This window comes from Rousettus aegyptiacus, unplaced genomic scaffold (genome assembly GCF_014176215.1).
Source record: "Rousettus aegyptiacus isolate mRouAeg1 unplaced genomic scaffold, mRouAeg1.p scaffold_m13_p_4, whole genome shotgun sequence".
In the NCBI taxonomy this organism is placed as follows: Eukaryota; Metazoa; Chordata; class Mammalia; order Chiroptera; family Pteropodidae; genus Rousettus; species Rousettus aegyptiacus.
The window spans coordinates 63,280,756-63,297,264 of NW_023416307.1; positions in this window are offsets into that span (position 1 = coordinate 63,280,756).

The window sequence follows — 16,509 nt, forward strand, 5'->3', positions numbered from 1 at the left end:
ATTCAAAATGAAAGGATGGAAAATGATATTTCAAGCAAATGGCATCCAGAGAAAAGCAGGAGTAGTGGCACTAATATCAGACTTCAAAAGAACAAAGGTAAAGAAAGATACTGAGAGACACTTCATAATGATAAAGGGAATCATGCACCAGGAAGACATAACACTTATTAATATCTATGCTCCCAGTCTGGGAGCCCTGAAATATGTAAAGCAGTTTCTAATAAAATTAAAGGGAGAAACAGACCAAAACACTATCAAAGTAGAGGACCTAAATACCCCACCGTCAGATATGGACAGATCATCCAAGCAGAAAATCAATAAGAAAATAACATCCTTAAATGACACATTAGACTAACTGGACATAATTGACATTTACAGAGCCTTCCATCCCAAAACAATTGCTTATACATTCTTCTCTAGCACACATGGAACATTCTCAAGAATTGACCACATACTGAGACACAGAGATAGCCTCAACAAATATAAGAGAGTTGAAATCATACAAACCATATTCTCTGATCATAATGCTTTGAAACTAGAAATCAACTGCAGAAAGAAATCAGGAAGAACCACAAATACATGGAGATTAAACAACATGCTAATGAAGAATGACTGGGTCAGAGAAGAAATAAAAAGAGAGATCAAGAGATATATAGAAACGAATGATAATGATAGTACAACATATCAAAACTTTTGGGACATGGCAAAAGTAGTTATAAGAGGAAAGTTGATATCATTTCAGGCCTATCTCCAAAAACAAGAATAAGTCCAAATAAACAACTTAATGTTTCATCTTTAAAAACCAGAAAAAGAAGAACAAATGAAGCCTAAAGTCAGCAGAAGGAAAGAAATAATCCAAATTAGAGCAGAAATGAATAAAACTGAAAAAATAATGGCAGAAAAAATAAATGCAACAAAAAGCTGGTTCTTTGAGAAGGTTAATAAAATTGACAAACCCTGGCTAGACTTACTAAAGAAAAAAAGAAAAAAAAAACACGAATAAAAAAATAAGGGATGAAAGAGGGGAAATAATGACTGACATCACAGAAATACAAAGGATCATACAAGAATACTATGAAAAAGTATATAACGCCAAATTTAATAACCTAGGAGAAATGGACCAGTGCTTAGAAAAATACAACCTTCCTAGATTGAATCAAGAACTAGAAAATCTAAATAGACCTATCAGCAGTATGAAAATTGAAACAATCATCAAAAACCTATTAAAAAGTAAAAGTCCAGGACCAGATAGCTTCACCAGTGAATTTTACCTAACATTCAAAGATTTAATGCCTATTCTCCTCAAACTTTTCCAAAAAATCGAAGAGGAGGTAATAGTTCCCAACAAATTTTTTTGAGGCTAATATTACTCTAATACCAAACCTTGGTAAAGATAACACACAAAAAAGAAAACTTCAGACCAAGATCTCTCATGAATACAGATGCAAAAATCCTAAATAAGATACCGGCGAACCAAATACAGCAACATATTAAAAAAGATTGCACGTCATGATCAAGTGAGCTTTATTCCAGAGGCAAAGGGATGGGTCAACATATGCAAATCAATTAATATGATATACCACATAAACAAATTAAAAAATAAGAATCATATGATCATATCAATAGATGCATGAAAAGCCTTCGACAAGATACAGCATCCATTTGTGATCAAAATACTTAACAAACTCAGTATAGAAGAAAAGTACCTTAACATAATAAAGGCTATCTATGACAAACCCTCAGCCAACATTATACTTAATGGTGAAAAACTAAAAAGATTCCCTTTAAGTTCAGGAACAAGGCAAGGCTGTCCACTATTACCACTGTTATTCAATATAACATTGGAGATCCTAGTGGTGCAATTAGGCAGGAGAAAGATGTAAAAGGCATCCAAATAGCAAACGAAAAAGTAAAACTGTCGCTATTTGTGGATGACATAATTCTCTATATTCAAAACTCTAAAGACTCCACAAGAACACTACTAGAAACAATAAGCAAATACAGTAAAGTCTCTGGATACAAAATCAATGTTCAAAAATCCATACCGTTCCTATACTCTAATAATGAAGCATCAGAAAAAATAGGTGGAAAAATCAATCCTTTGCTATTGCAACAAAAAGAATAAAATACCTAGGAATAAATTTAATAAAACATGCGAAGGTTCTATATGATGAAAACTATAAGACCCTATGTTAAAAGAAATCGAAGAAGATACAAAGAAATGGAAAGATATTCTGTGTTTTTGGATTGGAAGAACCAACATAGTTAAAATGACCATATTACCTAAAGCATGGTACAGATTTAATGCAATCCCTATCAAAATCCCATTGGCATTTTTTTTTAAAGAAATAGAAAAAAAAAATCATCAGATTTGTATGGAAGTACAAAAGACCTTGAATTGCCAAAGTTATCCTGAGAAAAAAGAATGAGGCTGGAGGCATCACTCTGCTCAACTTCAAATTATACTACAAAGAGACAGTAATAAAAACAGCATGGTATTGGCAGAAAAACAAACACATGGATCAGTGGAACAGAATCAAGGGTCCAGAAGTAAACCCATATTTATATAGGCAAATAATTTTCGACAAAAAATCCAAAAACATATTGGAGAAAGGAAAGTCTCTTCAATAAACGGTGCTGGGAAAACTGGAAAGTCACCTGCACAAGAATGAAACTAGACTATTGTCTATCACCACTCACCAAAATTAACTCAAAATGAATTAAAGACCTGAATATAGGACCTGAAACATTAAAATGTATTGGAGAAAACATAGGAACTAAACTCAAAGACCTAGGACTTAAAGAGGATTTTATGAATTTGACCTCAAAAGCAAGGGAAGTAAAAGCTAAAATAAATGAATGAGACTATAACAAAATAAAAAGCTTCTGCTCAGCAAAAGAAATCATCAACAAGGTAAAGAGACAAATATCTGAATGGGAAAATATATTTGCAAATAACACCTCTGATGAGGGCCTAATATCCAAAATATAAAAGAACTCATACAACTTAATAACATCAAAAAAACACAAATGATCCAATCAAAAAATGGGCAGAGGACCTGAATAAATATTTCTCCCTAGAGGACATACAAATGGCCATAATAAATGAAAAGATACTCAACATCACCAGCTTTTAGGGAAATGCAAATCAAAACTACAATTAGATACCATCTCACACTTGTTAGAATAGCTATAATCAACAGGATAAGTAATAAATGTTGGAGAGGATGTGGAGAAAAAGGAACCCTCATACACTGCTGGTGGGACTGCAAATTGGTACAGCCACTATGGAAAATAGTATGAAGGTTCCTCAAAAAAACTAAGAATTGATCTACCATATGATCCAGCAATCCCTCTATTGGATATTTACCCCCAAAAACTTGAAAACCTATATCCGAAAAGATATTTGCACGCCAATGTTCATAGCAGCATTATTCACAGTGGACTGAACATGGAAGCAACCAAAGTGTCCTACAATAGATGATCGGATTAAGAAACTGTGGTACATATATACAATGGAATATTACCCAACCATAAGAAGAAATGAAATACTGCCATTTGCAGCCACATGAATGGACCTCAAGATAATCATGCTGAGAGAAATAAGCCAGACAGAAAAAGTTGAAAATCACATGATATCACTTATATGTGGGTTATAAACCTAAAAGTAACAAATGAACAGGACAAACAGAGACTCAGGAACATGCACTGTAGACTAGTAGTTACCAGAAGACTATAGAGTAGTGGTTACCTGTGGGGTAGGGGAGGAGGGGGAAGGTAGATGGGGCAAAGGGGGTCAAATATAGGGTTTAGAGAGAGGGTGAAGTGGATCAAATATATGGTAGCTGAAGGAAACGACTTTGGTGGTAAACACACAATAGCATATACCGATGTCAAATGATAATGTACACCTGACAATTATATAATTGTATTAACCAATGTTACCCCAAAAACCTAATTAAAAATTTAAAAAATACATACATACATACATACATACATACATACATACATACGTACATACATACTGATATCAGCTTCCTTTTTGTTAATATGTCCTCATAGCCAAGACATAGCCACCATAATTCCAGGAATCCAATGCACTCTCGACAACAGTTTACAGCAGAGGAGGAACTGATTTTTCTTTTCTTTCTCTCTTTATCCAAGAAGGCAAACCTTTCTTCTAAAGACAGACTTCCTTTATGTTCCATGAACCAGACTGAATTACATCTCCATGCCCAAACCACTCCTTGCATGGGGAATAAAAGCATCACAATTCTCTATTTATAAAAGAATTCTACCTTCCCTAAAGAGGCACAGAGCCTAACGGTCACCTGATAGAAGCAAAGTTCTTCTGGCAAAGAAACAAAAATAAGAAAAATAAAATAAAATAAAGGAGGTTGGGAAATGGATTACTGGCAAGCAATAATATCTGCTTGAATAAGTAACTTCTTTGTTGTTCTTCCTTTTCAAAATATTTATCTTTGTCTTTAAAGCGCAGAAATTTGACCAGGATTTGTCTAGAAGTTTATTTTTTCCAGTTTACTACATGGTGACCTTTTATGAATTGAAGACTTGAGTCTTCCTACAACTCAGGGAAATTTCCTTCTACAACTTCTTTGATTATTTCTGGCTTCACCTTTTCTAGTTTCATCTGAAACTTCAAATTTAACTTTTAGATTAATAATTTAATCTTTAGCAATAGCCATTCAAGTTTTTACTCCTTCTTTTAATTCTTTTGTTGTATATTTTTGTTTAATATAAATCACTTTTGTTTTCTTATTACTCATTTTTCAGTTTCTTAGTCTCGTTTATGTATTTAAAATTATCTCCAATCTCTGGAATTAGTAAAAACTAAGTTTGCATGAGGTTATAATCTATGTCCAACATTATCTCTATTTTTACTTACGTTGGTCCTGTTTATTCATATGGTCATCTTCCCTGTACTATTATCTCAAATGTTTGATGATTCATTTTCTATTCCTATTTGTACGTGAAGATCTAGATTTGTTCATGTAAAGACCCAACTTGAGTTTTCTTTCTGATTCTGTTTCATTTCCTGTATTCCAAGCATTATAAAAATCCACAGAGTTACCTCAGAGTCTACCTTGCTTCTCTGTTCAACCTCAGTATCTGATATAAGAATTATATCTACATGCAGAGCCCATTAATTTATAAGGCATTTTCAGTACCTCACCCTAGAGCAAATTCTTAAGTTATAAGCTCCATTAAAGGGGGTAAGGGGGAAGGCATGGAGAATTTAGGGAAAGATTGTTACATAAGGCACACTTCAATTAATTAACCTAATAATAGCTTTAGTACCCATTTCTAATCTGTACACTTAACTCTAAGCTTGTAGTTTCTCTAAAATTTCTTTCTGGCAATTCTTTTCTGTTCCAGTTTGAGGCTAATTTATTTCTACTCTGGTATTTCTGCAAATCAGGTCCTATTTGCTTTTAAATTTTTAGAAATTCTTCAGAGTTCTTTTTTATGGTGATGATTCTTTCATGATTTCCAAAACATTTATGGTTTAAAAAATCAGTCTGCAATTTTGACGGGTTTGAAACAGAAAAGGTAGATGAGATTATGTGCTTAGCCTACTCTCTTGACTCAGTTTTGAATGCCTTCTCTGATTTCAACACTTCGTAATCCCCTCCTGGTTTCATGATTCTTCCAAAGTCATGGAAATGAGGGATATTATCAGGAAAAGTCAGCTAATCATTGGGACCTTGGCTCCAAACTTTGAGGCTGTCTGCCCTCAGTGTGCCCAGACTACCTCCTCCATATGCTCTCCAACTGCACTTTATTACTCACAGATTTTTTCCTGCATCCAGCACTGACAGGCAAGAAGCTAAGTTATTAAGATCCTACCTGTCATCTTGATAAAAATGAAGGCAACTTTTCTTTAAAACACAATCAGAGTTTTTCTGGGTGATGGTGTTAAATATGTAAGGACCGGCCGGATACAGAAGACGAGGTATAGCCTGGTTTAATCTCTACTGGTTATGATTCTTATTCCTCTGATGCTTAAGGAGCAAATTCATCCAGAAGAGCATCTTGCCCCAATTCTGAATAAAACCACCCTCAGTAATATCTAGAATAGAACTTTGGTAAATAATCCTTTAAATACACTGATAGAGACAATGATTGTTGACTCAAATGCTCTAAAGAGTAAGAGACATTGGTAGTGACTAGTTAATTGCCTGTAAATAAAATACTAAACCTCACTGGTCCTCAGTTTCTTTGCTTTAAATAATCATGTTATTCTGTATACTCTCTTAGATTCCTCTCGGTTAAATAATTCTAGGAGCTACAGCAAAAGAATGACACTGAAAATTTGCCAAAATGCTCGGGAGAAACAGTATCTGATTTTAGAGCAGCGTGTTTGGTACCCACCGTTAGGACTTAGTGTCCCTGTAAGTAAAAAGTGTCTGCATTTGATGGAATCTATAATGAAAAAATGTCTTGATAAATAGCATATGGTTTGGAATCGCAAATAAAACTTTAAGGGTTGTCTTATTTATACAACCTTCTGAAGAGTTACAGGTGCCTGAAAGAATCTTGTTTCCCAGATCATAGTGAGTATCGTGTCAAGCACAGCAAAAATTCTGTCAAAGGCTGGTCCCCTAGTGACAATGAGGTGCCATGCTGCAGCGGAAGGGACACAAATCTTGGAGCCACTATATCTGGATTAGAGGTCAAATGACCAACTATATGGCTTTGGGCCAAAAATTACCCTGATTTTGTTTATCTGTAAAATGGGATGCTATAATGTATATTAACTGCTTCGAAATGTTATTATGAAGAAAAATGAAATAATAGATGTTAAAGTGATTTGGAAACTGAAAGCTTGCATTTGATTACAAAGCTGTTTCAGGGAGAAACTTAACTCTTTTTAGAGGCCATAATCCTATTCTGGAGCATGGAGCTAACTGATTAAACTTCTTTCCCCTATCACATGTTAGTGTTGAAGATTATAGGCCCTTACATTCATTTCTGCAATATCAAAATCCATACATTAAATCACCATTTCTCTTTGCATTATAAATCTCCCATATGGTATGTACCCTCTCCTGGAAAGAGGATGGGTTTATTTTTCAAATGAGATTGCAGCTTTCAGGCTCTGGGGCTTCTAAGTGCATCTGGGCTGCTGCATTTTCCAGTCATCAGCAGATGGATCTTGTCTGAGTCAAGGGCATTACTGGATAAAAGCAGGATTTAGAACAGGAACCTACTCAAGAAATGGATATGTTATAAAGCAGAATAGATTTTTTTGTTAAAAAAAATCATTTTTTCATCTTCAATATTTCCAACGTTAAAAAAATAATAAAAATGGCTGCTGTTAATAGCGCTGAGTAGTCAAAAAAAAAAAAAAAAAAGACCAGAAACATTTGGCATTTTTGTTGTTTGTTGTTGTTATAATAAGTGAAGCCTGAAAGGAACATGTGGAGAGAGAGATGAATCTAAGCTATGTTGAACTAGCAGGGAAATGGCACCTGTGAACAAGCCCATTGCCAGCTTCAATGATGATTTGTCAGGTTTGATTAAAACCTGAATTAAGCAGTCCTTATTAGAATCTCAGAAGGATAAATTATGCTGCATAAACAGATTATTCATGCCCTGATAGAAACACTGGCACCACACACCCCTTAGTAACTTTCAATTACATTGATAAATGAGAAGTTAAACTGTAATTTTTTTAGCATTATCCATTTTGTCTCTAATATTCTGCCACTTCTGTTTTGTTGTGGTAGAAAAAAAGAGGCTGCAATGAAACAAACAGTCATTTAGATTAGTTTCACATTCCACATCAGGAGATAATACAGTTATGGTGGGAAAAGGGATGACAAGAATAGTGTAAAGTATTCTCTATATATCTGCCCAAAATACTTAATAAAATTGTATAATAAGTTCATTTAGGACTTGCCTTCACCTATATATGTCACAGTAAAGTATCCAGATTATGGAAGAAACTAATAATGGCAGTGTCTTGAAAGTGCTATTAGAAAATTTAATCTCATAAGTCATGGACTAGACTTATTCACTGGCGAACAAGTCTATAGAGTTGACCCTAGTTAAAGGTGCCAACACCCCATGCACTCAAAAATCCATATACAACTTCTGATCCCCCAAATCTTAATTAATGGCTCACTGCTAACTGGAAGCCTTATCAATAAAGTAAACATTGATTAACATACACTCTGTATGTTATATGTATTATATACTTTGTATGTTATATGTATTATATTCCTAAAATAAAATAACCTAGAGAAAACATTAAGAAAATCATAAGAGAAAACACATTTACAGTATTCATTGAAGATAATCCATAGATAGGTAGATCCATGCAGTTCAAACCTGTGTTGCTATAGATTTCAATGGCCACAGTTAATCATTATAAAATTTTGAAAATAGAGAAGACATTAAAAGCACTTAGTAGGTTAGTCACCAATCCCTCCTATATTCCCATCTCATACTTTTTGTTCCTGCAGACTCTGAAAAATTGGGCTAGGAATTGTGGAAAAGACAGAAGGCATCAAAAATAGTTATTTTCCAAATGAAACTTGCCTTTCTTATTCCAACTTTGAGGCCCATCTTTAAAGACTTGAAAAGCAATATGCCTATAATAAAGTCTCTTGGAGAGACAGAAAAGGAAGAACTGTATTTAATGACTCACAAAAAAATTTCTTAAAATCCCCTCTCCCCATATCTACCTCTCCCTGAATTTCCACATAGGAAGCACTGTTAAAATTTCTCACTCAGGCTCAAAATTCCTCCGAACTTCCATAGTTTCACAATTCATTCTCCTCCCTTTCACTGCCCTCATCCTGCCTTCCGGAACTTTTCTTCCAAGTCTAAATGTAGACTCAGAATGTAAATTAATTTGTTTGCTCAGCTTCCTTCAAATGTCTTCTCATCCATTATTATAATCAGACGATAAAGAATAATGATCCAAGGAGCATAATAAATCCTCCGATAGTAGAGGGGGAAACGATCAGATTATTTACCTTTTAATATTTTTACCAGCGTTCTATTACCGAGAAGCTGCTGGGAAGATCTCTCAATAGATAGATAGATAGATAGATAGATAGATAGATAGATAGATAGATAGATAGACAGATAGACAGACAGATAGATAAAACGAAATTGCTGGAAATTCCATTGGCACTGGTTTCTTCTGGTAAAAATTTGAAGGCAAATCCCTCTTAGCATTTTCTCATCCCATAGCAGGTCTATAACAGCTTAGATCAGAAGTTTTTATGATCTTCCCTCTTTATATATAATAACTTCAAGTTGAGCGGGAAAAAAATGTGAGGGGAAATTTTTAGCACAGATGCTTAGAGAAAAAAGAAGGGGAATGAAATTTTAGGCAAGAAAGCATTAAAGACAAACTGTGAAACTTCAAAAGTAGCTTGAAACTTGGAAGGAAGAGAGACCATAAAAAATAAAGGCTGTAACCACCAAGCCCCAATTCCTGGAATGTTCATTGAGTCCTGGTCTTCCATTTGTATTAGGAAAATCAGTTCCTGGTTTAATCCTCTGTAAAATGAGGGAATTTGACTAAAGACTGTGAAAGGCTCACATCCCATGATTTTAGGAATCCTTCTTCAATGAACCTGCCCTCTAACCACACCCATCATTAAAGTTACATCCTCAGGACACTAACTGTGCTCCTGTCCACGCTCTGGAGATATGCTGTTTTTGCTTTACACTCTGTGCAAATTCCAGCAGTCCCTGAATGTATGTACATTATCTCCATTATTAAATTTATCACCTACAAATAAAGTATTTTAATTACCTGATTGATTATGATACTAGCTAAGTTTACAGAATAATGACCTCAGAAGAGTTGACAAATTAAGATAAATGAAGCTGCCACAGATGCAGCAACACATACGAAGAAAGAATAAAAACATTAAATCAAAATACATCTGACCAGTAAGTATAAGTTGTGTGAGTATTTAGCTATGAGCTATTTTATCTGTTAACATCTATATTTCCAACAGAAAATCTCTTTTGAAATAGACATCTATATAAACAATGTGCAGCTGTTAGAACTGTTCAGCAGTCACACACAAAACTCAGTAGTATTTCTATTTGGTGCCTCCTCAATTTTATTTCCCAAAATGGAACTTACTGACTTTCTTATTAACTTATTCACTGGACTTCATTTCAAATGATCCTGGTCTATTCTCAGGACAAGGATAAACCATATGTCTGGTTTCAAAGGAATTTCAAAGTAAGAGTTCTAAAACAACATGATGAGCTATATGGGATCTAATTTTCTAAAGAGTACTTTGGGAGAAAAAAAAATAGCACTCATTTGGAAGTAAAAATTTTAGATTAAGAAAAAATATCAGATTTTTTTTTGTCATACATTCAATATGACAAGTTCATTTTAGTAATAAGGAACGCTTTGGTAACAAAAAAGCTTTATGTGAGACCTCGAAGGCACCAAGATTAAGATGCCACTGTTTGCAAAGGAGAATGTGTTCACTGCTCAGCTCACTGCAGGCACTGAACCAATGTAGGTATGTGTCTAACTGAACAAGATGCAAATCTTATTAACATCTGACAAAAAACCCAAGCATAAGTCGTGGAGTTATTAGCAGGAGGTTGAACCAGAATAGGATGAAATTTTTAAAATGACTGGTTCTGGTCTAAGACTCCTGATGCCTGAAATTAGATCAGTGTTTGTAATAAATTTAATTTTGGTTATTTTGATGTTTTATTGAAAAAAATAAATAAAATGATAAGGAGAAAAAATTTTGCTTCATGTATGTTCTTTTTAACATACAAATCCTTCTGTATTAAAGTAACACTTGAATATAAATTACATTGTAATATCTATATGTACCCACAATAAAACAAATTCATGAGAGGGTCTGAGAAAATGGCTTAACCAAGTCCCACAGTGAGGAGGACTTTTGAATATTTTTTTAGGAATTTATTTGTGTTGTTAAAATAATCAAGCAATTCCACAAGGCTCTAAAAAAATTCAGCAGTTATCTGATCCTCTTCCTATTACACATTCACACCTTCCTTCCCCAACTCTAAAATTTCCACACTTCATGTCCTAAACTCAGAATCTCATTGACTCTGCCTCTCCAGATGATCCACCCACCTTTATTCAGGAGAAGGGAACAGTGAGAACCTGACAGTGTAGGCTGAAGAAGAAAATCTGAGGGTAGAATTCTTAAACAGCATTTCTAATAATAATCCTTCTGCTTTTCAATCACACTAGCACTCCCAGTTTCAAATGCCTCGTGCTTCCATGTGGTTCAGACTACTTTGCTAATGGTCTTTTTTCCCTATCCAGTTAGAGTTAAACTTCCTGCAGTCTTCTGGTTACAGCTTTCGTCCATCTACTATGTCACACCTATTGTTTTCCTTGCCTTTGTGGATTTACAACTTTTTTTAAAAATCACCTTATTATCCTTTTATTGGAATTTTAGGCAGTAACGTGGGTTAAAATGTGTGTGCCATACTTAGCCAAAAATATCAACTTTTATTTTTTATCCTAAATTTTTATATATAGATAATTCGCTGGTATATTTTATATAATTTGAACATAAATTTAAAATTAAGCCCATAAAATCTGTAATAATTTTCTCCTTACTCAGAGGCTTTCCATAATTTTTTCATTATTTTCTATTGTATAGCTAATTCTAAGATGATTAAAGTAGTTTGAAGTTGGGCCACTGAGTTGGTGCACTCTTCTGTATAAGCCACATAAATTCAAAATGGTATTCAACAAAAAGCCACCTCTATAACAATTATCAAAACCAAGTGTTGGCTTTTCCTACACAATGATTCAGGGTGTAGTTTATGGAGGTAAACTTCTCAAAGGCCTAACAACCCTTTGCCCCATAGGTTTTTCAGGTCAGTGTATATCCAGGCGCTTGAAACATAATTCTTAAGATGGTTCTTCTGTCTGCAGCATTCTCTCTTTCCTTTTAAAATAAGGAATCTTACTTATTTTTCAAAGCAGAGCTCAACTATGACTTCCCTTCTTTGGCCTTCTCTTTTCCCTTCTATTTCCCTAGTGGAATCAATTACCCCATTATCTGAGCTCCTTTAATATTCTGTGTATACTTCTACTATAGTCCATAAAACAATGTACTGAGATGATTTATTATCTATACTTCCACCATCTTTAGAATTCCTCCAAGACAGAACCTGTGTCCCATTCTTTTCTGGTATCATCAGTAGCTAGTACACTCAAGAGAACTCAAAAGAGCATCAGTAAACAATATTGAACCTAATCACAAAGAAGCAAATACCCCTTCTACTCTGAGATATCTCAGGACTACATAGGAGAAATGAGGATGAACGCTCAATTAAAAATCTACAATAAAGAGGCTTTATATATTAATTTGACATGTGAAAGAATTGAGACTCAAACAACTTGGTTAAGTTCAAAGCTAATAAGCATTAGAACATGAGCATTTAACTCCTCATCTGGTTCCAAAGCTAGAGTTCCATTTTTTTTTTCTTTTTAATGCTTCCTTCTTAAGAGATCAGACAACATGAAAAAAATGAAACAGTTTTTCATCTGTGTTTTGCCAAATCTTGATAACAACTGACTGCAGTCTCCAAATAGAAGTGTTTTGTTTTTTGACTTATTTTTATATTGTTCATTTCTAAGCCATTACATCTGCCATGGCTAACTAAGCCTGCTGTGAACTGGTATAGAGTCTGAGACTGCTATTACTTTAAATGGTAGTTGTAGTACATGAAGATGATACTCCCAACTGTTCTACCTTCAGGGAAGGAAGAAGCATACAACCAATTCCTTGACCTGCATTCTTAACCACATATTGTGTACCCCTAATTTGCATACTTTGGGAAATGTGTCTACTGGGGCTTTGACTTTTTTGTGTTTTCAGAAAAGTAAAATAATGTTGGGACACAAATGTAACACAATAAACCTTACTGGAAAGCACACTTGCTGCTATTTATCTTATTTGCCTCCTTCAGGCACCCACAGATGGGCTGCAGTACTCAGGTTCGAGTCCACATATCTAAATCTCTGCATCTAAATTCCTATATACTTAATATGGACATGCTTAGCAATGTCAACATAAATAGTTTCTTACATCAATTCATAATTCCTCTTCTCCAGGATATCAATGGCTATTAATCAGTGAGGCCAAGAAAAACTGCTTCCATTGTGACCAGTCTGATTTTTCTTCTTCTGATCTAGCTAATAAAATCCAGGTATCTCATAGATTCTTGTGCCATACATGTCATATTGTCTCTGCCATGACTGATAGGATAGCAGAACATAAATCCTTGGCATCCACTATTCCCACTACTTCCTTCAAGCATGTGCAGGTCTTCATCAAGGACTTTCTACTTGCCAAAGAATATTCCTGCATTCATAAGGGCGTCCTGAGGTGGTAGAAAGGTGACATCCCTCAAGCAGCCTTCAATCACCAACATAGTGAAGTTGGTGAATAAATATTACAGCCCTTCCACTCCTCATGGGGACAAGGTGGAGGTGTGTCCTGCAGACTCTGAGAGGTCCCCAGCAAGACTAAACTCTGCTTTGTCATTGTGGTAATCTTCTCAGTAAGGTATTGGCTTCCTTCTGTTCCCTGCCTCACTTGCCTCCTGAGGTTGTCTGGGATGGCCTCCCACCTAACTTTCAGCTCCAATACCTGGAATAGATAAGAGCCTATTTTAGGAATCAGATTTACTAGCTGATACTATGAAAGTTTGTTCCTTTAACTATGAAGAGAATGGTACCACTTCTTAACTCCCTTTTCACTAGGATTGGCTTCTGCTTCTTTCCTCCATGTATCAGTTCTCCCAAACCTGAGTGGCCTATGACAGAGTCTACACTCTCTATACTGTAGCAAAATAAAAGACATTTTAGACTCACTGGAGCAAGAAGAGTCACTGTCCTATCTGTGTCCAAGATGAAATGGACTTCATCCCAACCTGACCACTGAGTGGTACCTCTACAGAACCAACTATTCCTTCCTCTCCAAGACACTTTCCATCTCTGGAGTTACTATCTAGCCACATCATGTCCCTCTGCCCAATCCTTCCAAGTAAGAATTTACCACCTTTTTCTTCTGGTAAGTTACATACGCATGGGCACACATGTGCATACATGTTCACACATGCACATATTTCCTTTATTTAATAAATGTAGTTATTTCTTATTGCTGCTGTAAGAAATTACCATAAACTTAGTGGATTAAAACAAACAAAAATATTTTATCTTTTAATTCTGGAGATCAGAAATCTAAAATGAGTCTCTTAGGGCTGAAATCAAAGTATTGGCAGAGCTGCACTTCTGAAGATTCTAAGGGAGAAACAGTTTCCTTACCTTTTCCAGCTTTCAGAGGCTACCTACATTCCTTGGCTCATGGCCCATTCTTCCATTTCCAGAGCCAGTATCATTAAGCTGAGTTCTACGCATGCTGACATCCTTCCAATTCTCTCTTTTGTCTCTCTCTCCACTTATAAGGATACTTATGATTACATTGGGCTCATCCAGATAGCTCAAGGTCAGCTCATTAGCAATTTTAATTACATCTGTAACTTTAATTCCTTTTGCCACATAACCTAACATATTCAGTTTTTAGAAACTGGAGTATAGACATCTTTAGGAAGGGAAACATTATTATACACACACACACACACACACACACACACACACATTATGAATGTTATCTATGTTACCTACTGTTGTCAGGCCAAAATTATTCCAGACTGTATATAAGGATGATCCTATTACCCCACTCACTCTAGAAATAGCTTCTATCTAAAACATTGAACACTATACTTGTGGGTTCACATTGTCAATAACTATCATCATTGAGCACTTGTGATGTGTCAATTATTCGGTGTACTAAGCAATGTTTAATAGTTATAACATGGTCTTCAGAATAAGACTGGTCTGGATTTTAATATGGGTCTACCAACTCAGTAGACAATACCCTGGACAAGTTAATTAAATCCTCTGAATCTCATTCTCCCAAGTGTTAAAGAGACAATATAATTCCTTCATGGTGATAAGTTAATCACTTTATTACTTTAATAGCTGACACTAGAATTCTTCATCGAAATGTTTGTCATTATTTGGAAAGGAAAAACTGAGACTATCTGATTGTCACATGTTTTAACCTTTAATCCTCTAAAAATTACACCAAAATGACTACTGAGAAATTAACATGTTAATAACCCATAACACAGAGAATGAGAGAGGCAGCAACAGTGAGAGAAATTATTTCAATGAATATTTGAGAGATGAAAAATAGATGGAGGAATAGTAGCCAACATATCGGAATACAGGAAGTTAAATTCCACATCCATATTGCGGGAAGGGGGCAAAAAGGAAGCTCAGTCTTTGAATCAATCAGCAATTCAAAAACAGAGACGAGTTGGGATGAACACAGAAAAGGTTCAAGATCTACACTTAGAGTAAGTGCAGACCTGGAAACTTTCCCATCAAGATCCTCTTTCTTGCCTTGTGCAGCCAGGCAAACTTATTCTCAACCACTGTGAGAAATAGAATATGCTTCTTCTCTGGAGAACTGAAGTCAGTAAAGCTTCTAATATATGAACACGCACATGAAAAAGGAAGTGGTTCATGGTATTGACAAGCTGGGAGTTATGTATAATTTTAGCAATGAATTTTTAAATAAAATGGAAAAGCAAAGTCACCAAACATTTGAGAAAACTTCTAAAGTGAAAGATCAAAACAAACAGAAACAACAACAACAACATAAATAAATAAATAAATAAATAAATAAATAGCAATGAAGAAAATCAACACAACAAAAAGATGCACAGAGAGATGTCATTCTTTCTATAAAATGAGAAAACGATGCAATAAAAAAGGAACTATCCTAGAGTTTAAAATAAAAGAGCACCTGATTAAAGACACCATAACTGTTGTTTTAAAACAGAAGCAGGAGTGGAAGTTAATGCTGAGAAGTCTATAAAACAATACAGAATATAGGAAAGACATAGCAACAGCAAAAGGAGAGAATTGTGCCCTGCTTTCCAACATATAATAGGAATTCCAGAAAACCTGAATATAGATATTATCAAAGTAGTAAATAATAGGTTTGCTTGAACTAAAATAAATGATATTCCAGAATTAAAGTGCTCAGGAATGCCCAAAAAATAAGAAACATCATTAGAAATTTAATCAAGAGGTAAGAGAAGATTCTGAAAGCTTATAACACACACACACACACACACACACACACACACACACACACACACACACACACACAGGCCCTTATAAAATAATAGGCATCACATGACATCAGCAACAGTAGATACTCAAAGATAGTGAAGCCAAACCTCTCAACTTTTGATGCAAAATTATTCTTAGTCCAGAATTCCATATTAACTGCTTCATTCTTAGTCGCAAACAAGAGACTGCACTCTGTGGGCCAAGACAAAAAAAAAAAATGCTTTTTAAAGGATAGCAGATAACTCACTGAATCATTGGGAAGGCTAGAGAAATAAGCTTGAGATCAGGAT